The following is a 23,127-nucleotide window of genomic DNA, read 5'->3' as shown; positions in this document are numbered from 1 at the left end:
AATCATTGCACATCCCCACACTACACAGACACATGTCAGAAAAAAAACACCAGAACAGCAAACGAAAGGCTGATGAGGTCACAGACACAAAAAAAACTGTGGTCTACAAGCAAAAAGTCCACAGGCTCAAAGACACAGCTAGAAGTAAACAGTGAAGACTGTTTGGGATAAGACAGTGGTCATGGACTTATAAATGGAGGAAAACATCTGACATCAACAAGACTGGAAACTGAATCAGATGCTGATTCATGCTTACTTTGTTTTACTTCATCAGAAGTGGATATGTTCAGTTAAAAGTAGAGCTGAAACGATTCCTCCAATGATTCGAGGTACTCGAGTACAAAAAATAAGAGTAATTAATTTGTTTAATTTAAAAAAAGATGAAAGAGTGGTATTTCAAATAGAGCTGAGGCCATATTAAGAGAGTTTTCAGACTCCTCAAGCTACCTCTTATACAAAATAGCAACTAGCAACAAATCTAGCTTCTTTTCTGGAGTTTGGAGACTAATGCGTCATTCTACGAAACTGGTGCCATTTGGGTCCGCAACATTTGATGAGATGTACAAGGCACAAAAAATGTGTCAAAGTGTGTTTACAAATTTTGGAGCTACCAAAGCAAGTGCTCTTACTGACATGCTGTATCAGAAAATTCTATTTCTTAAAGAGAAAAAATTTCGTTTGATAAATAACTGCTCTGAAACTAAACAAAAACGTATTTTATCCGATTACTCGATTATTGATGGGATTTTCAGTAGAATACTCGAATACTAAAATATTTGATAGCTGCAGCCCTAGTTAAAAGAGTCACATTAGCTCAATTAGCTCATTCTTAGAAGGCTAAAGTCAACCATTAGTCCTTTTAAGGACATTACTTCACACTGAATGAAGCTGACTTTCAGCAGACAGTAGAATTAATTATAAATGAATAAACAAACCAATGTTTATTAAAAACTATGCATATTAAAAACAGGTGTAATTTGGAACAGGATGACGTAGTAAGCTGGTTGCTATAGCAGAGGATCCCCTACAAAAGCCCTGTTACCACCAAGCAGTCCAGTTTGGATCAGTACAGTTTGGTACGGGTTGGCTCAGTTAAGCTTGATCCTATTTGCCTTTCCACAGCCAACCTCGCCCCCTTGTGGAAGGCAGCGTGTAAGCTGGATGCCGACAGCCGCATCAGTAATGTCATAGCCTGACGCCATAGCAGCACAACACAGTGTACCCTGCTAATAAATCCAACGGAGACGAAGAAAACGTGACACAGTAAACAAAGAGCAACGATGGAAGACATCCAGCATTTCGTCCTCTTTGTGATTGGAATGTGGCTCTTTGATACAAAGAACAATCAAGTTTTGTTTCAGAGAAGACTGTTTGCTGCCAGGAGAAATGCAGCCGCTGTTGCGTGGTAAGTGACAATTTTCGACCAATCAACGGTCTGAAGTGTTGTAGCTCCACCTTCCGAGATCGGATCGGTTTAGTCTGGCACTCCTACAAAAGGGGGCCAAAAAGTGGAACAGCTCGTCTTGGTTATTTTGGGATCTGTCCCAGGATTAGTCAGTAAAAAACGCTGTATAATGTGTGCCGTGCCGAGGGGAACTGAACTGTACCGCTTGGTGGAAACAGGGCTTAAGAGTTGAGACATCTGATTTACTTTAAAAATGAGACACATTAAAGCTAATACAAAGGGTTTGGCCCTGAAAATAAATCAGAGAAGTTGACACACAGGATAATCCATCAGTCATTCCACATTAGTATGTTTGCAGGTGTGCCACAAGCTACTAATTTCACAAAAAATAAAAAAATAAACATGTAGGACATCATCTTAAATTACCTCATTATAAAAGTACGTTAAGAGGTAAGAGGAGATTTTTTTTTTTTTTATTTGACGAGCCAAGTCTCTGATTTGGTGAAATCAGAGATAATGTTGAGATGCACACATTTTAAGATCTTCTTCAGCAATGTGAAATTATCTAAGTGACAGCAACAGGTTAGCACAGTGTTATCATTTAGCACACACACAGAATTATATGTCAGAACAAACAGCAGAACATACGGAAAAATTAATTAACACTTGTCTATTTAATAAAAATAAAAATGTTGTTGTCGCAGACATTTACATAACCCAGCCTCAGGATGGACTTATTATTAATACATGTTGTTGCGAAGTTACACCACTATTTCAATAACTATCCCCTAATTTAAAGTTCCCAGACTTTTATCCAGGTTGTAAAAGCCAGGAGAAACTTTCAGTTGTTTCTCCTCCATTTCATCCCCTGTTGTGAATGTATTGTTCTAATTTTCACCCCCCCCACATTCCTCACAGAGGCAGCAGCTTCCATCGGCTGAGTGAATAAACAGTAAATCATGCAGACTGGGAGGAGCTCCTCCTCCTCTTCTTTCAACACATTATTTTCCCATGAATCCTGCTGAATAATGTCCTTTTTAATTTAATGCACTACAACACTGCATGAGCCCTTATTTCTGTAAAACTCTGGACTTCAGAAAAGTGCATCACTTCAATCATAACTTTTCTGAAGAGGTCACTGTGTCAGTCTGATGAAGGCTCACTGAAAGAAAGAGACAACCTGTTGCGAAATTTACAATCTACTTTTATTGTCATTCAAAAAATTAACTTGTGCAATTTTGATATGAACAAACAGTAATACAAGAGACGAGTTCTGGACCACTGGACGTTTGGGTCTTTCCAGAGAAATGTAAGCTCAACAAGTCATTTTATCCATGTCAAGGTAAGAATAAATACTGATGATTCACCAATCAATTACCTGTATCTCTTGTTCTTCTGTTGCTTTCCATGCTTTACTCCATTGCATGTTGCCCGTAAAACATGCTTAGCCTAGCGCTATACCAAACTCCATTCATAATTTTAACACTTTAAAGTTTCCTCCCTTTCACACCAAAGCAGGTTCAACAAAGGACAATAATAAGTTTTTTTAAATAAGTCCACACATATCATAGATTAAAACGGCGACATTGAGACCACTACACAGCGCATATTTTAAAAAGAAATGCGTCACTTATAAACCTGCTACGCCTGATATTCCCAGAACATCCTCCCTCCAAAGCAATGATGAATAACCAATGCCAGTAGGAGAGTTTCATTTGAGCGGAATGCTGACTGTAGCATTAACTACATATCAAATTAACTAGCACAGACAGGCCAAATTACCTCCCACCATATGCTGAGGACAAACGTCCCATTTTAAAGGCTGTTTTTTCGATACTCACTCCTCATACTACAACGCACCGGAGCTACATTACATCACTTCCAGCAAACTTCACGGAGAACAATGAAGACAAATCTGCATCAATGCTCAATTTCAACTTCATTTTATCTCTTTACAGTTCAGAAAAGATACATTTCGCATATTCGAAGCGTGTCGTTCACTATAACGGAGCCAGTTTGTATAACCGGTACCGACAGCGTAGTATTAGCTAACGCCGGTGAATGAGAGTAACGGTTGCTACGTTTGACCAGCCTTCATCCTCAAAGCACAAACGCAAACATAAAAGATTGTAGTGAAACAGCGGCTTACCTGGGACCCGATAACTGAAGAGTAAGCAAAAATCCCAACCGACCTGAAGCCAGTTTGATCGGAGCCCTAGAGAAGCGGCGGTTATTGTGTTTAAAGCGGCAGAATGGAGGGGGGAGGAGTTACTACCTGCAGCACTGTGCGCGAGAGCACCAGCGCGTGCGTCTGTGTCAACATGTGAAGCGTGTTGAACGGAGCCGGAAGACTCAGACCCTTTAAAACTGTTTAAGTAGCCCACTAATTGGCCTACAACACCGTGGAAACACAACGGCAAATAACAGTCCTGCTCTGAAACCCCATATAGGCTACGACAAATGTACGTGAAGTGTTTCGAAAAACAAGTGGGTTCTTAATGCCTACGTTAGATGGTCTACGTTAGTGTTTTACTAAGGATTTACTAGGGATGTATAAGTCGCTCCCTGTTGTACATTGTAAAGACAGTGCTAATCTTCACAACTCTATTATTCAAGAGCTTGACTTGCACCAAAACATTTGTAGGTGATGAAATACATGAACAAATCGTAAGATTTAATTTGATTTAGACAGTTTTATAAAGCAGTCAGTGGAATATCATGTTATTACTGCCATTACATTGTAACTAACAGTCAAAAGTGTGTTCTTTTGACAGAAAAACACACAGGGGTTAAACCTGTGAGCTGCAGTGTGCAGCAAGCTGAAGTTGTGATGTGTGTTAGTGTGTGGGTGTGTGAGTATGTGGCTGTATTGACCGGGGTATTGATCACATTAGAAACACAGGAGGACATGTTTGGATCAATACATGGCAGCTCACCGCAGCCTGCCACAGCACACACTGCACAATTAAAAAGACTCATAATGTTCGGAATTAACATAGCAATTACAATAAACATCTGACAGATGCATAAACATATAATTCATTGCTGTTTAATTATTCAAGTGTCACTTAATCATTTAGATGCAATATTAATTTTTATTTATCAGATACCCCCAGCACAATTTTTCAACTAAAAAATATTTAATGTGTCATAGAATACAAACTATACCACCACCTGAAGTAGTTCCACCAAAAGTCACTCTAAGTTATCTATTCTCTTAGCTGGGACTACTTAGAAAGCATAAACAAACTGGATTGCCACATAATAAAATTGATTTGTGTTATTTGGGTCATTGAGACAATTAAAAATGAGATGAGTTTGAAACTGGAAATCAATTCAGTCAAACAACAACAACAACAAACATCAAGCAGCCATTAAACCACAATGTGCTCTAATTAGTTCAACTTTCTGGTAGACATCCTCACATTCTTCCACACTGGGGGATAAACATAACAATGTTTCAAAACGACTAGTTTCTTAGAGGTTTAAATGGAAACTCCGACTCACTGTTTTGAAGAAAAGAAAACTCCTAAAAAATCTATAGTACTGGCCACACCTTAACATAGGATCACGCATCTGCAGGCAAACTATGTTTCATTAGATTGCTGAATGTGGCTAGCATTAGCCGAGCCAGGGCTACCATCTTTCCACATGTCCATGCTGGTTACACACTGCTCCAGTGGAGTAGTTATCTGTCAGTTTTAACAGATACAGTCTACTTACAATGTTATGTTCATTTTACAGATGAAACTACAGCCAAACCTGTTGTTCATTCTACAAAATGCTGCCCATTATCTGTGCTTGTCATCATACATGCAGCAAGGTATTGTAGCATCATGGCAGTTGCCATTAATGGGAGCTACAGCTCAAGCTAGAAGAAGGTGGTTGCACTACAGCTTAGACTCAATTTAGTAAAAAACCTCAGGCATACAACAACAGAGAAAAAAATTAAATTACGATTTGATTCACTGACTGGTAAATCTGGTTTCCACTAGCAAGGGAGACGCCCTATGTTTAGATGTCCAAATGAGCAAATCCTTTAACACCCGATATCTCTCAGGGTAACGGTTTCACAGGACAGCCAAGAAAACAAACAGGAGCATAAAGTGCACGAGAGAGAGGGCATGCAGTCAAATGTGGTTAAAAATAAATTTATGATGTTCAATGAAATCAAATTTGAGAAGCAGTAGGACTCATGTGTTTTTGGGTGGAGAACAGATTGGAACCACAGCTCAGCCCTCAAACATTCCTCTGCTGTAAACTCCCCAGCCTGCTTTCTATAAAACAGGGCTGAACAGGACCAAACGGGGCAGAACTGGGTTGCATGGGGCTAAACACAGCTGTGTGGAGCCGTATTAGATTTTTTAACTTATTCTCAACAATAAAAAAAATTCCTTGTGTTATTGACTGATTCATGTTATATTTCTTACCATCCAAAAGTTTGCTTCTTCCTACATTTGTCACTGTGTGATGGAGTCTAGCTCAGACTGTCACGTTGCTTTAAATGTATAAATCCTCCAGGATGGTTTTTATTACCTCTACAGATCATATAGTGCATCTGATGCTCTCCAGTCTTGTTATTGATGAGCAGTTGAAAAGTTGATAGAATCAGGGGTTATTTATTTGGTCTCATGTCCTGTTGTAGACTTGTTTCCTGCTCTTTCAACATTTATAGCAAGCTGGAATCCACTTTAGCGTCCAAACTTCAATAATGATACAGTTTTTATAAAATAAACTTTATACAGTCTATGATATATAGGATATGTAGAAAATTTCTTATATGTTAATTTTTTTTCCACTACCATTTATGTGCAAATTTGTGTGTATGGAGCAGCCTGTGATATTCTTGGTAAGTAAAGGAATATTTCAACATTCTCTTCTTCTAATACTTTTCTTTTCAGAGACAAGAGCTGTACAATAAACTACAGTGTTGTTATTGTGTCATATTATGAACTTTTGCAAAAAGATCTTTTTTAACTTGTTGATATATTTATATATTGTTTTTATCTATTGATTTTTGCACTTTCTGACAAGGATTGTCTTTTTTTTTTTGTACTTGATGCAATGACAAAAGTCTATCTTTTCACTGCATTACAAAAGCATGAGATTATTGCAATACATAAAAACTGGTTTGTATACTTTTTCCACTCAGCATACATAATTTTGTTAACTAAGACCTTCCCTAGAGACCAAAACACTATTCGAAATATTTATTACTAAATTTAAGTTTGTTTTAAAATCTAGTTACATAGACTAAAGGCGAAGTGAAATGAGAAATAACACATATGAGGGAAGACTAGTGACTGTGAAATGGGTGCTTGTTTATATACTAACTTGACAGATTGTTAGTAAAAACTTCTTGCAGGAAAGTAGAAGCTAATGTTTGTGTGTCATGACTGCTAAAGCATGTCTGGATCAAGTTATACTTTTTAAAAATCGTATCTGTTAACATGTGAAAGAATGAGATGCAGTAGCTCAAAGAGCTAACTGACTGGATGACTTCATGTTTTAAAATAAAGGTCACATGTAGCTCTCATATTTAAGATGAGCTATTCTGGAAGAGTTTCCAGCCATGGAAAAGGTCCAGCCCAATTCCAACCCCTGGGTGAGAATTTCCACAGCAGGGAGACAGAAACAGCCATGCTGGTGTTATGACGATTATCACTGTGCACATTAGTGAAGCTTCACACTGCGGGAGCAAGTTAATGTAAACAAACAGCTATCAGGTTATATTCAACAGATGCTTCAGAAAACACCTCTAAACACCTGTCTAGTGTTTGTCCTGAAGGCAGCGCCAGTGGAAAAGGTCAGAAGGTTACCAAAATCATTCATTAAAGTCATGAATTTACCACCAGTCTTTGATTGTTTTGTTGATGCTATTAATGTGGTTTTTAGCTATACTCACTCAACACACCTTCTAAAGAGTATTACAAGTAAGAAAATTATATAACTTTGTGTAAGTAACACAACAACACATCAATAATGATGTAAGAAGAGCAATGACTGCTTCATTAATACTTCAAAAAAATCATAGAAGTGAATTGATCCTTAAAAGGAAAGGGTTTATGTATGTTTGTTTTTTTTTTGAATAAGGGTTGTATGGGATACTTGTCAACAGAAGGTGTATTACCCACAGGGGGCGCAAGTCAGCTCAGTCCTTTTGGTGAGAAAGCATCTGAGCTGGAATCAGAGCCAGACTTTGGGACAAGTTTCAAAAGATACAAAACTTACTACTAAAACCAATTAATGAGTAATTCTAACGTGCTGTTCACTAGCTGCTATTAACATGAACACAAGTGGGCATCTTCCTAAAAGCAGTTTATTGTGGAAGAAGCCAGTCTCATTTGAGATCCAGTTTCCACATCCACAGTTTCCTAAAATCTAATGCCAACCAGTCTCCCATAGAGCTGCTTTTCTACCTTTCATGTGCATCGAGTAGAAGAATTCAGTTTTTTAATTAGTCTTTGTAAATCTCTCATCCAGCAAAAAAAAAAAAAAAAAATCAGGAAAAGCCTCTCACATGTCCTCCTCTCTTAAACACTGCCAGTCCTTCTCACAAAGGTTTTTTTTTTTTAACATTTGATGTTTGTAGTCATTGCTGGCTGGCTGACAAGACATTGACTGTGTCCTGCTGTGACTGATGTACCTGTTTTAAAAACAGCTTTGACATCTTTGTACGAAGATCACTGAGTTGTACTTCCCTCTGAATGCTCTTGACACTTCACCATCCAGGATCTCTTCAAACTAAGAGCCTTTCAACTCCTTTTTTTAGAGGTCCAGTTTGTTCACAGGCACATCAATAAGGTTGAAAGCAGAGTGGGAGAACATACTCCAGAGCTGCATCACTAATATGATGTGGATCACAAACAGGCAACAAATCAACTTCCTGTCTGCTGTGAGTCTATCATCTAAGTCTTCTTTACTCTGCAAAAAATGCAGCGTGGACAACACTCCTTTTCTAGTTTCTAAATATTTCTAACTGATTTGGACTCCTGAACTCCAAAATTAGTAAAGCTTCGTCTTTCTGTTTCCATGTTGGGACATTTAGAACTGACCGTTTCCAGGATAAGCAGTGAGCTTCTTAACAAGAGGCAAAAGGTAAGAGGTCAAAGGTCAGAGGTCAGCGCACTTAGACGGCAGTTATTATAAGGACGTCGGAGCTTTCAATCAGTGACAGCAAAATAAAATGTTCAGTTTCAGTCAGTGTATATTTGCATAAAAGTTAAAAGATGATACCAAAAAAAATCACACGTTTTTACTTTGACGGGAACTCAGAGGACACTGCTTTAGTCTAAATACTAGCCACTAAATAAAACAATTTGGTGAAAATAAAGTTGTTGTTTTGTTTTGTTTTTTTAATTTATTGATTTACTTTCATTTTTGAAAAAAGGTTGTAATTCTGAAACAAAAAAGATTCACTACCAAAAATAAAAAAAAAATTTAAAGACAAAGAATGGATACATTTTTCAGTGGTAAAATATTTCATTCTTTTGTTTCACACTTGAATAATACCTGTAAAATTGTTTTGTTTTGTTTTTCTATTTTTTCATTTATTTCTGTATATGAAAGTTTTGCATTCACTTTACTAGGAAGTTGTTTCCACTCCATCTGCACTCGTGTGTGTGTAGCCTTTGGAAACATATTCTGCAGGTGGCCCCTCCTGTTTATGCTCTGATTTGGAAGTGAGGAAGGGAGAGTTGGCTGGACATATGGACAGACAAGGCTGGTTGCACTGACTTTTGTTTTAGAAAAAAATTGCATTTAAGCTTAAATTAATTGTTTCTTAATTATTGAATTCTACATTTCTATATGTTTTTCTTACAATAACACATGAGACAATAAAATCATGTGTTGTTTAACTTGTAAATGAGCCAAACATACTTATAACCATAATCTTATTAGTTTAATTGCAGTTTATAAGAACACCTCAATGACTGCGATGTTGTTTTTCTAATGAGAGGCTTTGGTTGTATAACGAACTGTGAAGAACAGTTTGTGCTGTCAGATCGTGTTTCCAAACACAACAATGAGTCATTTCCACATCCTCGTAGTGTGTTTGATGGTCACTGTCCCTCTCTGTCCTGATGGAAGGGATTTTAGAGTTTGTGATGAAGAACAAAGAGCTCAGTGAAGTGACAACGAAGACTCTGCTCTCATTCAGCTCACAGACACAAAGCTTCTGTCATTACAATACAAAGAGTCTGCATACCCGCTGCAGCTTCCTGCTCATTACTTATTACTGTGTGTGTGTGTGTGTGTGTGTGTGTGTGTGTGTGTGTGTGTGTGTGTGTGTGTGTGTGTGTGTGTGTGTGTGTGTGTGTGTGTGTGTGTGTGTGTGTGTGTGTGTGTCTAACAAGGCCCTGTTTGAACTAGTTTACTCTTGCTGACAGACTCTCAAACAATAAACAAAACTAATGATCATATCAGTGATAACTGCTAGTTCAAGTGTGACGCTAAGGGCAGTTGAAAGTTCTGTGCTGGAATGATGAATAACTAGGTTATATACTTTTTCTGTTAAGTAAAGTACAAGATATCAGTGGTACTCAGCACCAATATAGGCTGTTTTGAAATGCTACTTCATCGCTTCCTGATCGGTCAAGCAAGACCGGATTGATTTACGGCGCATCTAAGTCTCTATGACATCAACACGCCGCCTTACAAGTTTCAAAGTGAGGAGTGAGGAGATAGATCTGTGTTTTACTCTGCTGAAAACGATTTCTGTGATTAATTTTATAGTGATGGTGGACACAGGAGCCTAAATTTCAGCCAGAAAAAGAACAGAAGAGCATAAGAAAGCTATATGGGAGATGGATATAGCCCAAGATAAAGGCTACAAAGGCTAAACTGTGTTAATGTTCATTCCAACCCACATGCAGCAGTTATTCTGCAGTGGTCTGTTCAAACTTGAGAGTCTATGGCCCGGTTTACACAAGAATTCTGAAAAAGCTGAAACGCATGCCAGGCATGTAGTTGGCGCTATTACTGCGTTGTCCAGAAGCCGCTTTTGGGAGATCTTCACCGAAGTAGAGTTGGGCTAATCATCTGGTGTATTGGGGAAAAGTAAGTTTAAAAGTGGAGCAACGGATTCACATTATGTTGAAAGACAGTCAGCAGATACAGTAGCGGAGTGTGACGTCAGCAGGCATTTAGTTGGCGCTATTACTGCGTTGTCCAGAAGCCGCTTTTGGGAGATCTTTACCGAAGTAGAATTGGGCTGATCATCTGGTGTATTGGGGAAAAGTAAGTTTAAAAGTGGAGCAACGGATTCACATTATGTTGAAAGACAGTCAGCAGATACAGTAGTGGAGTGTGACGTCAGCATTTCCACCAGAAAAGACTGTTTACATGGCAATAGTGTCGGCAGCATTTCAGAAAAATCATACTCTAGAGGCCATTTTCAAAGGTTTGGATTTTTGGCCGGCTCAAACGCCGTTTCCGTGCAAACGCAGGACTGAAACACAACAAAACTTCTGCGTTTCAGCTAAAACAGTTGTTGTGTAAACAGCCCCTATCAATAAAATGAAGAGTGAGGTTAGCGTTGCTCTGCTTGCTAGGTGACAGGCAGGACTTAATTCACTAAAACTACACATTACAAACACATATCACAGCATTGAGCTGTCAGCGCTACATATGGACGGCTACTAAACTACCGTACGAACTGACAGTTTGCTTGTTGACACCTTAGCCTCCAGATATGTCGCAGCACTGGGCTGCTAGTAGCGCTACATATAGCTGGCTACTGACGTACGGTGTGAACTTACATTTGCTTTCAACCAACAGCGCTATTTAACTGTACCGATAAATACCTTACTTTGTCGTGTTGTAGCCGGTAAAAAGTTGTCTTGAATAAAGAAAATTTCCGAAACAACACAAACACACACACACCTGCAAAAAATTCTCCAAAACTTCTGCATGTGAATCTTTAACTTACACATTCAGACCTTCTACTCAGAGGTGTGCACCATCATGTGTCACTTCTGAGAAAAGTGCTTAAGCAAATGGGCCCATAAAACCTGAAAGTTACATGTACCTGTCCTGAAAACACAAATCAATCAAAAAGCTCTGTTTAAAGACACACATACACTTGTGGTCAGAGCAGCTGAACACCACACAAACTACCATGTGACAACATTATATTGTCTTTTTACCACTGTGTGTGTGCACAAGTGTATGCTTTTATTACACTGTGTCTACTTCCTGCATGACATCACCATCGCCATTCTCCCATATTACATCTGTGATGTTTACTCTCCCAGTCATATGATGGCAACACAAACACACAGTTGCCCCAGGCCATGTGTGTGTGTGTGTGTGTGTGTGTGTGTGTGTGTGTGTGTGTGTGTGTGTGTGTGTGTGTGTGTGTGTGTGTGTGTGTGTGTGTGTGTGTATCTCCAGGCTGTTGGTCACCTGTTTGCACTCTGTTGTTTGACACATTTCTTGCCTCTTTAAACTTGCTAACAGACTCACAGACTCGCTGAGTGGCATCTTTAAGTCATTCATCACGATTGTGTTTTCTTTGAAGCTCCACTTTTCTTCCTGCTAAGCATAACAGCTCTGAGTCTGCCAGGAAAGATGGACATAAATATGTGTGATACAGCGTGACACTATTATTGTAATGCAGTAGGCTGAGGCTGCGTTTTTGTGTAAAGTTTGCAAAACACTCATCTTTTGTAGCAGTAATTAACCTCTGAGACTGATCTGAAATGAAAAAATCTACAGGAAATTTTTGTTTGCTTCACCCACCCTTTCTGTTTTACCTCTTGCACCACAAAGTACCACTACTCCCAACTAGCAACAAGTAGCTAGCTGGCTAATTAGCCAACATAAATGGCATCAAGCAACTAAGTCCATAACATGACCTGATTATAAGTTTTAGCAATCAATCAACAGCTACTTTATGTTGAAAACAAATGTTTTGATTTGAAATGTATTTCTGTGGGATTCTGCCATCTTGTCTGACTTTGCACATATGTGATCTTGACACTGGGATGGCCACATAGGGTCTGCCTTTGTTTCTCAGCAAAAGAAGAACATGAATGTCAGATAAAGCCTTTGAAATACGGCAGTCTTGTGGCACCACTGTTATCTAATCAGTCCTGAACTGTGTCTCTCCTGGAAATGGAGCCCCTGAACTGGACACAGTAAGTTAAAGTAACCATGCACTTGTAATAATACTGTAATGTTCTTGTAACCATGAGGCAAATTTACATAAAGCCCCCTAGCTTGATAATAGCATTTAGTAAATATAAACAGATAAACAGTTATTATCATGAAACAAACATGTATTTTTATTCAGTCTGTTGAAAGATTTTACTTTTGACTAGCTTGAATCTTAAATGCTAAAATCTGCAGAGGTCTGAGAATTCTGCAGAAACACCATTGGTTACACATAATCCAGTGATTATGTGTAACCAATGTATGTCCTTCATGAACTATTTTCCTGTTATATTCATGCAGAAAAAAAGCCATACATTACTGTTTTTTTACTTTTGGCTTCACTTGATATTGTGCAGTTTTTAGTATCTGGTTGTTTTGTGAACACTGTACACATTTGATAGATTGCTGAAAGTTTGCTAACATGAGCTAGCATGTAAATCTGGTGTTGTAATGTGTAACTACTGTAACTAAACACAAGTTACTTTCGAAATCTCATAATATTGTTAACATTACAGAACTTTAAAATGACTCTTTACTCCTTACAGTACATCAATTAGCAGACAACTTCAATGTTATCAATGCGGCACTCTCAGTGAATAGACCAGCATGCTCATTATACACTCACAGGCTGATGACCATTCAGGTGTGAGCTTGCTGTCTCGAAGACACCCGCATTATTTTCCACTCCACGAGTTAAAGTCTACGTGCAGGAAGGAAAACTTTTTGCACTGCCAAGACCAGTAATTATAATCTCATAAACCACCTAACCAAACAACACACATCTCCTAAGCTAGTTGACAGAGAGCCTGGCGCTGCAAACAGCAGTAAGACAGAAGAAGCTCACATTAGCTCATCAAAAACAGCAAGGCTTGATTATGATTCACAACCAACCCCACAACGTGTGAGCCAAGAATTATTTGCAGACTGATTGTAAGGTATGCTGCTGAAGACACGCTTCTTATATCAACTGTTAAGTTGGCTGCTATCACAGGGCTAATTAGCAAAATACTGATGAGACAAGAGGTAAGGTACATTAATAGGAATACTCCTGGAGAAAAGAGGTTTAATTCCATTCCAGTTAATTAATTACTTTAAAATACAGTAACTCAGTAGTTCAGCTACTTTTTGATAGCAGTAACTAGTAACTGTAACTAATCTTTAATTTTCCCAAATTTGCGATAGCTAACTGTAAATAAAACATACAGGCTAAGCAAAACTAATATTTCCATCTGATGCCGCTGAACAGTTAAATCAGCTCGAAGGTCAGAGGTCACAACTCAGGAGAAACAAGCAACAAGTAAATAAAGCAATAAAAATGTTGATCTCCAAAGTCAAGGCAAGTAGAGAAACCAGCAACAGGGAGAGAAGAACCAAAGCCAAACCAACCACTGAACCAAAGTACAGCTGGAAAAATTACAGCCTTCAGTTTAACTGTCTGCTCCTCCTCCTCCTCCACCACACTCAGCAGATCTGCCAACATATCTCATGTTTTTATAAACATCAAGATCAGTTTACGCAGGGTTTTGTCCTGTTCCACTCTGTTTGGGATTAAACTTCTCGTATCAGAGGGTTAATGCAGCTACTTCAGTTTAGATGTAAATCTTCAATATGATTTGAACATTTAGAGCATAGAGACAAATCTTTAAGTGTATGTACTCATGTGGGGGAAGCTGTCCCCTCACTCATGGCCCTTCAGTGTGATCACAAGCCTGATAATGAGGCTGAAATATGCAAAAACACCAGCATGGTCCTTTAAAGAGTGGAGGCTATGATTCAAGTTGTGTATGTAAAAGAGAAATGGCCAGGTTTTTGAATGGAGTTTGGTGAGCACGTTCCTTCACAGAGAGGATAAAAGAGAAATGTGTGCTCCTGTTTGACTACACATTTCCCTTTCCTCTCCTTTCCTCTCTCTCACATTCATCCTCTCTGTCTCTCTCTCTCTCACCTTGACAATCAGCAGTATTCAAATATCCTATTCCTCCTCCTCCTCCTCCTCTTCCTCCTCCTCTGCTGGGACTCCTTCCCCACACGGACGCCTCCTTAGGAGAAAAGAACAGGAGTGATGATGGCTAGTTGCCTCCTCCTCCGCCTCCTCTTCCTCCTCCTGTCTCTCCCTCTGTCCCTCTGTCCACGGTCCGCTCAGCAGCCGTCTCCCAGGTGACTCAGCCAAAGAATGACATCATCCCTGTCAGCACACACACCTGTTTCCTCACAAAGCACCACCCCTGAACCAGGAAGCCCCGCCCCCCCAACCAACACCCCCTCGCTCCCATGCACTTCCTGGACTTCTTAAAGGGACAGTGTCATGCACTGCTGCAGGGCATTGACAACAGGTTATCTAAATCCCTACAGTAAAGATACAGTGAGGCGAAGGATCTAAAGGAATGTTTCACTAAAAAACAGCAAATTTGTTGTTGGTTTCATAAGTTTGATTATCACATTAATAGTCTGTAATGTTTATGCTCTTTTTTGACTCATTTAATCGAAGAAAGAAGTATTGACATTGATTTTAAGTTTTTCTGCTAAAAGAAACTGGAAGCTTTATAATGAAACATGATATGATTTCCCGGCTGCAAAGTTTTAAAAGTGGACTACAGCATCACAGCTCGTCATCCCACACTTTTATTATAATACAATAACAAGGTTAAACAAAACAGCTAATTGTGAGAAAATTCAGCCCAACTTCAGGAAGTTGAAAAATATCAAGGAAACAAAATAATTGATGATTTCCTGTATAATATAACTCCAATTGCTCATAATCATCATAACAAACATTAAAAATGATCTCTGTTTTTGATGAACATCAAAATGTTCATTTAATCATGGCTGCACACCCTGAGGTCCAGCTTTAACTCCATTTCTATGCATCAAGATGAGGTTTAAGGAAGAAGGCTGTGGCTGTGACTCCTAGTCAAAGGAGTGAATCTAGATATTGGGACCCTTTACAGGGCTATGTATGAAAGTAGCTTCTGGGGAATGCAGACACATTTCTTTGGTCTAATTCCACACAGTAAAAGTCCTCAATACCTATGTTACTTGAGTGCCTTTATCATGAAACAGTCACATCAGGAAATGTTTCCAGCAGGAGGCCTTAACACGACTTCTTAAACTATAAAAATAAAGGTGATGTGTGTGAGACATGTTGACATTCATAGCCACAATAACTTGACAATAAAAGTTTCCAGCCAAAGTGCCTCTGAAGACTCTCAGCCTTAGAGAACATGGCTGTAATGAAGGCACTTTCCAGCCTCAAACTGGTTATTAGCTGATGAGTCACTAGCAGGGAAGAGACAATTAGAAGTGTTTAAATAGCACAGAAACTATCCAGAATGTTAAAACACATGGAGCTGCAGAATGAAGGAGATATCAACCAAACTGAAAAAAATCAGACTTGTAACACTGCCAAGGCCCAAACTGTGTTGCAGCTCGTGATCACTTTGTTTCTGATAAGTGAAAACAAAATGCCCACAAAAAGTTAAAGTGAAAAGGTCTTAATACAGGTGTGGCTGTTACTTTCTACATCTGTCATTTGCTACTCTCCATTGAAAATGAGGCACGATTTATTTAGTGGTATAAAATAATAAATTCAAATCAATAAAATGATGTTAAAATCAATACTTGGAGTCAGCTTATTTGTGGTAGCCAAGTTACCAGGGGGTTGATGTTTAGCAAGGAAATGATTATGCAAAATAGAATCCCTCATGGTGCACGAGACCCCCTCTCATTGGTTAGAAATCATTACCAAATTAGGTACTTTTAGAGGTACCAACTGAATTCTGTATGTAAAATCAAACAGTACCATGTTTAGGTACCTAAAATCATGCCTGTGACTGCTGAGTACCAATAAGGATTGCCAGGTACTGGGCATCGGTACTGTGTTGTTTCAAATGTGACAGGAACACATACCTTATTATCCCTAGATTAAACAGCAAAGCTGACAACTTTGCTTATGATTTTCAGTATTACCAATAGTTGGTAGTAATGATTAAACTATTTAAAAGTATTAATATGTATATGACATCTCTGAGGTACAGTCTCCATTTGAGATGGACTGCACAGATACGTCTGCAGCTGCAACATCAAGACCAGCTGACATTCCTCACAGAGTCCCATTAAAACACATCAGACACTTCACCACAGGAGGCTCCCAGCAGATTTACCTCTGTGTGTGTGTGTGTGTGTGTGTGTGTGTGTGTGTGTGTGTGTGTGTGTGTGTGTGTGTGTGTGTGTGTGTGTGTGTGTGTGTGTGTGTGTGTGTCATTGATTATGTGTCACACACACTGTCTGATTGTAACAGCAGCAGGTTCTATATAAGGCACAGTGATGTGTATGCTCTATTTCATCTTCTCCCTCCAAATCACAGCAGGTTGTGTTGCAGTATGCTGCGGTATTTCAGAATCAGTTGGTTCTTCTTCTCCTACCCATCCAGTGGAAATTTACCTCTTTAACAATCTTACATTTTGCTAGACTCTTCAATAGACATTTGTGGTGCATATCTATGTCTTGATGCCCTCCAATTTGAGGATTTAATAGATCATAGATTTTGAAAAGCTATTTAGTAAACAGTAAATGTCAGACCCAGCACTACCTTTAGCTAACAGTCAAACCATTTTTACATTATGATCAACTTTATTACTGTTGTATTTAACATATCCATGGCCACCTTTGCTTTCTTGATCAACACTAATTTATCCATCATAATTGAATGTAGAAATATACTCAACTCTTCAATACAACCCAGTCCAAGAGAACAGGTACAGATCAGAACATCTTAATGGTTTGCTAAAGAGTGTAAATTCATGTCCAAACTTAGGTGAACAAAAAACCACCCAAAATAGTCACACATGATGCTTTCAATTAGCATCTTTTTATAACATTACAACTAGGATGATTTCTTTCCTCTTTGATTACAACCATGCTTTTATTTTGAAAAGATACAAAAGTTAGTTCCACTAGATTTTAAAGTTACAGTAAACATAGAATAGTAACAAGAAAAAAGCTCAATACCCATAAAAAGGCATAAACGCTTCCTCTGTTATTATGTTATCTGTGACTTCTTTCTTTCTCTGTCACCTGCTGAGCAGGTGTGAAAACAACAATCACCGTTTTGTCACCTTTAGATGCATATCCAACGGTGCTTCTTCAGGTTCTGGCCTCATGAAACAAATGACTAGTCTCCCTCCTACTTTACCTTATATCTATCTGACCTCAACGGGATCTGTCTCTCTAAATTTCACAAGCTATCGGTGACTCGCTTCCCAATTCTATATCCCACCTATAAACAAACAGGCGTGCCTTATGTTGCTTATAAGTTTAATATAAGTATTAAGTATAAAGCATTTTCTTTTATTGCGTGTGGTTTATTCAGAAGATGTGTCTGTTTTTATTGTTGTTGAGTTTGCAAGGTGACCTTGAATTTCTTACAAATTATTATAATTTACTTCTTTTGCAGGTGGAATCCACCCCTAACCTTTTGAGAGGGACACAGTCTTTGCAGTCTTGGATCAATAACCTAACATAACCTTTGACCTCTGACCTTGGTTATTTTTCTGTGTCATCACTGTCATCACATAGAGATGAAACGTATTCCTATTTTGAGGTTCTCTGTGTCTAATGAGGCTGAGAGTTTCCTGCAGGCTGCTGAATGTGAACCACATTATTATTGTAGAAACCCTGCTGGGGCTGTAAACACTCACACAATTCTCTCTCACACAAACACACACAGACACAGACACACATACACACACACACACACACGTACGCCACCAATTACTGAAATATGCAAATGCAGACAACAGATAAGGGTTATATTCTTGTGAACTGTATTCTGGTGACAAAACGCCTGCAGGAAGAGGAACAAACAGTCGGCGTCCCCTACAGGCTGCAGAGCTCATTACAGCCAAAACAGAAACAATCTACAGCCTAAGGATTTATTCTTTATTCTTTGACTCTGAACCAGCAGAAGAGCTAAAAATGAAACGTTTACCCTGAGGATGTTCATCCTCTGAGGAGCAAGCACAGAAGACATGAAACAGGGTTATGTAATCAGCATAACAAAACAACAGGCTCTGTGTAGAGTTGGAGATGAGAAAAACTGGAGATAATTAGCAGGATTACAATTTCAAAAACATTTTTTATTTTAGCTTCTGAAAACAGCTAAATTCTAACCCAAAGTTTGGGTGGGTGATTTTAGCATGTATATATGCAAGTATCTTTCTCTTTATACCGCCACCAGGATGAAAGCCTGTAAAGTATGGACAAGTGTTTGAAACTCAGATGGGAGCTATTAGAAGCAAAACCCAGGCTTGTCTCCTCACCAGCTAGTGCCTTCCCATCAAACAAAAACTACCAGTCACTTTTTCAGTTGGTAGCAGAGCCCAAACATTTCCCCAAAGTAGGCCTATGTAGTAGTATGGAGTCTTTCTTGCCCATGTGCTTGTCCTTTCTTGGCCATGTGGTGGTTCCAAATGTGTGTGACATATAAAATCATGAATATGATGGAGTACTGATGGTGTAGGGGAAATGTCAGGATGTCTTTACTATAAGAAGATATACATCCTCAAGACTGTTTGAGGGATTTCAGGGTTGTTATTGCCACTGGTAAATCAAACTTCGCATTGCACGCACACATTTAAAAATAATGAATGAAATTAGATTATTTAACATGTTGCACCTCCTTTTTTGGATCATTTTTGAGTAGCTGCTAATGAGGATAGATTTTTTTGCTTTGTTTCATTTTGTTTTTTTTAGTTATGCTAACTCTAGCTATGAGGCTGCTTTTTGTGATTTGTTTTAGCTACTGTCATTTCTACTTTTACCATGTCGACCAAAATCATCTCTGCTTTACTTCTATGTACTTCAGAGGCTAGACACAGAACAGTGATAGGACTCCACTTTCAAGCACCTTGTAGTGTTTTTTGTGAAGAGACTCTTTATGAGAAATAGCAGAAAACTAGAAGAGCAAAAAAACAATTACGTCATCCTCCAGCACACACACACACAGATTACAGTGTGTCACAGAGGCCCCAAAACTTAGTGCTCTGTATCACTGTTATTATTTGAAGGGGAGGTGAGTGCATACACACTCACACACACAAACAAATGTTTAACAACAGCTTATTTCTGGCTGTCTCCCATGGTGACCAGCCTGCTCTCTGTCACCACGGCAATAGAGCTGCAGCTCAGGACCACAACTGATGGAAACCAGACGGACGGCAGAGACAAGCAAAAACCAGGGTGAGATTTAAAACAGAAAAAGCACAGCAGCCCTCTCTGGTTAGGTGGAAGCTGTTTTACAATACCCATATAGTGGATGTTTTCCTCTGTCTTACTTCATGCACCAATATTTGTCAGCCATTTGTTTGGTGTTGAAAAAACTGTCAGAATTCAAAAAAACATTAAATCTGGTTTGCAGAATTAATAAAAAACTTGACATAGTGCTAAGAAGTTGCTGTTTGCTCTTCTGTGTGATAAATTAAGTTAACATTTATTTTTCATTAGAAAGGTTTTTGGTTTGGTCTTTAAGTTGCTTTCACATTAATTTCTCCTTGGAAATGCTAAATCAATAGTTATAGGGCAAGGGATTTATCATCCATTGAGTGCTGATGAAATTACGTTGTGTTTAGTTCATTAAAATGATCGCTCATGGGAAACTGCTTCTTATCAGGTGATTTAACCAAGTGGTTAATGTAATCTGTAGGTTCTGCAAGTAAGATCATTCATCTTGTAGAACACTTGTAAACTGTCAGTGATGGCCAGGTGTGTGATTTAACAGCATTTGCAGTGATGCAGGTGAGGAAAAAGATTGTTTTCCCCCACAAGGACACCCTAGCAAAGAGCAAATGCCTTCCAAACACCAATTCATCAGCCTCTGTTTAGGGCTAATTCAGTAGTTAACTATTTGATTAGCTTTACACAAGGTAAAGTAATTTCAATAACTTATACTAACAATTACACGTCTATTCATTGAAACTCACAGACCTAATATTTGACCAATAATTGCAGTAAGAAATCTTCAATAAGTAGGCTACCACCATCACAAACATGATGAGAGGTCAACTTCACTGACAGTTACCCAAGGAGAAAGATGGTAACACCCACTGTCACTCAAAGAGGCTGCACACCTTATTTTTACTTTTCAACCTTTCACAAAGTCAGAAAGGACTCTAAAATAATCAGCATTTGTAAAACTACCACCAATGAGCTGTAGATTTATATTTACTCTTTTTAAATACTAGCCTTGTTTAAACAGTCCATTTCATTTTTAAGTTTCTCAGCCATCAATCATGCACAAATTAATGAACTAGGACAGGCCTGAATGCTCATTTTAATAAGTTCACATGCATTCAAACCTGTCAAGCCTGAAAAAGGAGTCTGTACTGCAGTTAAATGAAGGTGACAAACAAGTTACACTTGGTCTCTTAAATAACTATGAATTGTATAAAACTCACTTCATGTTTGACGAAGTAAAGAAAAACTATCTCAGTGCCTTGCTCTGGAGCACAAAGGCAGCTTTAAATCATTAAATGTGTGTGTGTTTAATGGACTTTCCCCACACAAGAATTTTCATAACAAAATACAAACAAGGGGTGGAGAAGAGGGGGTCATTGTGCAATTCTCACACAGACTGAACACACACACACACACACACACACACACACACACACACACACACACACACACACACACACACACACACACACACACACAGAGCGTGTGAAAGGATGCCTGGGAACTGGTTGTCAGTATGTTGCGTTTATTCATTTGCTAATTTTACACAACAATGCAACAATGCACTCTCATTATGGATGCAGAGAGAGAGAAGGAGAGAGATCTTCAACAAAGAGAGAGAGCTCTCTCTCTCTCACACACACACACACACACACACACACACACACACACACACACACACACACACACACACACACACACTTAATGCATAGGAAGGAGGATGGATGGAGGAGTTTTGCAGAAATGGTTTCTGATTTTGAGACTTTTATCTTAAATTCAGACTCAAAAATATTATCATTGTTTTATTAAAAAAAAGTAGCCTACAACCCAGTTGCCCAACCACAGACAATGAAGTAAATAAATAAAAATATGGCAAAAAAAAAAAAAAAAAACTTTTTAAAGTCCATCATATAATCCAACTTTAAATATCCCTCCTCAGTCATGAGTGATATGTAATTGTTATAAAGCCAAAATGAATTAAATGGTTCTGTTTACTTGTGGCTGTTTAGAGCTTCCCTGTCAGCCATTTCGCTCCAGGGACAGGTATGATTTATGCTTTCAAAAACAATACTGATTTGTACTTTTTAAAATAATTATGTCAGGGTCTTTTTTCAGATAAAAGTTGGGGTAAAAGGACGTATGTTCTCTCTGGTTTTCTCACGGCCTTGACAGAAGTACAACCCGATTCAATATCGAATAGTGTTTGCTTCTGAGCAGAAATATGCAGGTTAAGTAGTTAAACTTGATTTAAAAAAACAGCAACATTTAAATTTTTATGACACAGTAACAAGAAAATCTGATCGTACAACCAGTTAGCTTTGACACACAGCTGATGGCGGTAGCCTACTTCATCCAAAGTAAACACAACAAGCAGCGTTAACAGGACAGGAAAGTAGCGCGCGCACACACACAAACGTACGCACCGCGTGCAGAGAAACTGCAGCATCAGTGTTTTTAGCAGCAGGTTAGGTGGATGTGACAAGCACGTGCAGCGTTATCCTGCACGCGGAGAAGAGTATGTAGGTGCACACAAGATGTTTAAAGAAATGAACAGTCATATTAACGCTGCGTCACTTGTTTCAGCTGCTTACCTTCACTCTGAGCTGGACCGAACCGACACTTGATGGTACCAACAGCTGCAGGCATTTCCGGTGTGTCTTTCGAAATAAAAGCACAATAATAGCAACATGCATCACCTTTCAAGGAACTTTGATCTGTTTTAAAAATCCAATTTCGTTACCTCTAGCGACCCCTACAGGACAAATAATTGAGCACCGAGTTGATTTATGGTTCGAGGTTTAAGGTTCTTGTGCTTTGCTTGAAATCTTAAGAACTTAACTACTGTTAAGTGTTCGTGATATCCTGAGTGAATGCGTTGTTTTCCTCTCACAATAAAAGAGTTAAACATTTCACAGTTTCCGGCAATCCAAATTCCAGCTGGTGCTGGTATACAATGAACTTATATAAAATTTAAAAAAAAATGAGAATCTGGGGCTATGAGTTTAAGAAGGCATCAAGTTTTTTTGCACCATTTTCTGTAATGTAAGACCTAGAGAAGATTTTCTTCTTCTTCTTTTTTTCTGGATAGCTTAAGTTCATTCCACCACCTGTTGCTATGGGGTTTGACCTTTATGATTTTACATATATGTATCAAGTGGTCTTATAATTTTGGTTTGTGAGTTCGGGTGTTCTGGTTTGAGCACAATAAAAACCAAGACCTTCTTAAAGAATATCTCTCATGCCCTTTGCTTACTGATTGGTCCCAAACAGTCTCAGCTCAGTGAAACTGAAGTGGGAGACAGTCAAGTGGGTGTTAGGAGAAAGGTTGGAGTCAA

General features: G+C 38.6%; 1 protein-coding gene across 5 annotated transcripts in view; it reads right to left on the bottom strand.

Annotated features, from left to right (window-relative positions):
- usp54a (ubiquitin specific peptidase 54a) overlaps positions 1-22,501 on the bottom strand; it is a 78,458-nt gene extending 55,957 nt beyond the window's left edge. For 3 of the 5 annotated variants that reach the window (XM_074675404.1, XM_074675401.1, XM_074675405.1), the window contains exon 1: positions 14,508-14,716. The gene's annotated coding sequence lies outside the window, so the exon portion shown is untranslated. Of the gene's footprint in view, positions 1-3,554; positions 3,674-14,507; positions 14,717-22,383 lie in introns of those variants that run through there. The other 2 variants (XM_074675403.1, XM_074675402.1) reach the window with 2 other exon arrangements.
- Between the last annotated feature and the right edge of the window lie 626 nt (positions 22,502-23,127).

Source organism: Halichoeres trimaculatus, unplaced genomic scaffold (genome assembly GCF_033239565.1).
Source record: "Halichoeres trimaculatus isolate MK-OKI-2021-1 unplaced genomic scaffold, fHalTri1.1 fHalTri1_scaffold_8, whole genome shotgun sequence".
Classification (NCBI taxonomy): Eukaryota; Metazoa; Chordata; class Actinopteri; order Labriformes; family Labridae; genus Halichoeres; species Halichoeres trimaculatus.
The sequence above is the reverse complement of the archived record's forward strand: the minus strand, read 5'-3'. Positions and strand labels throughout refer to the sequence as shown.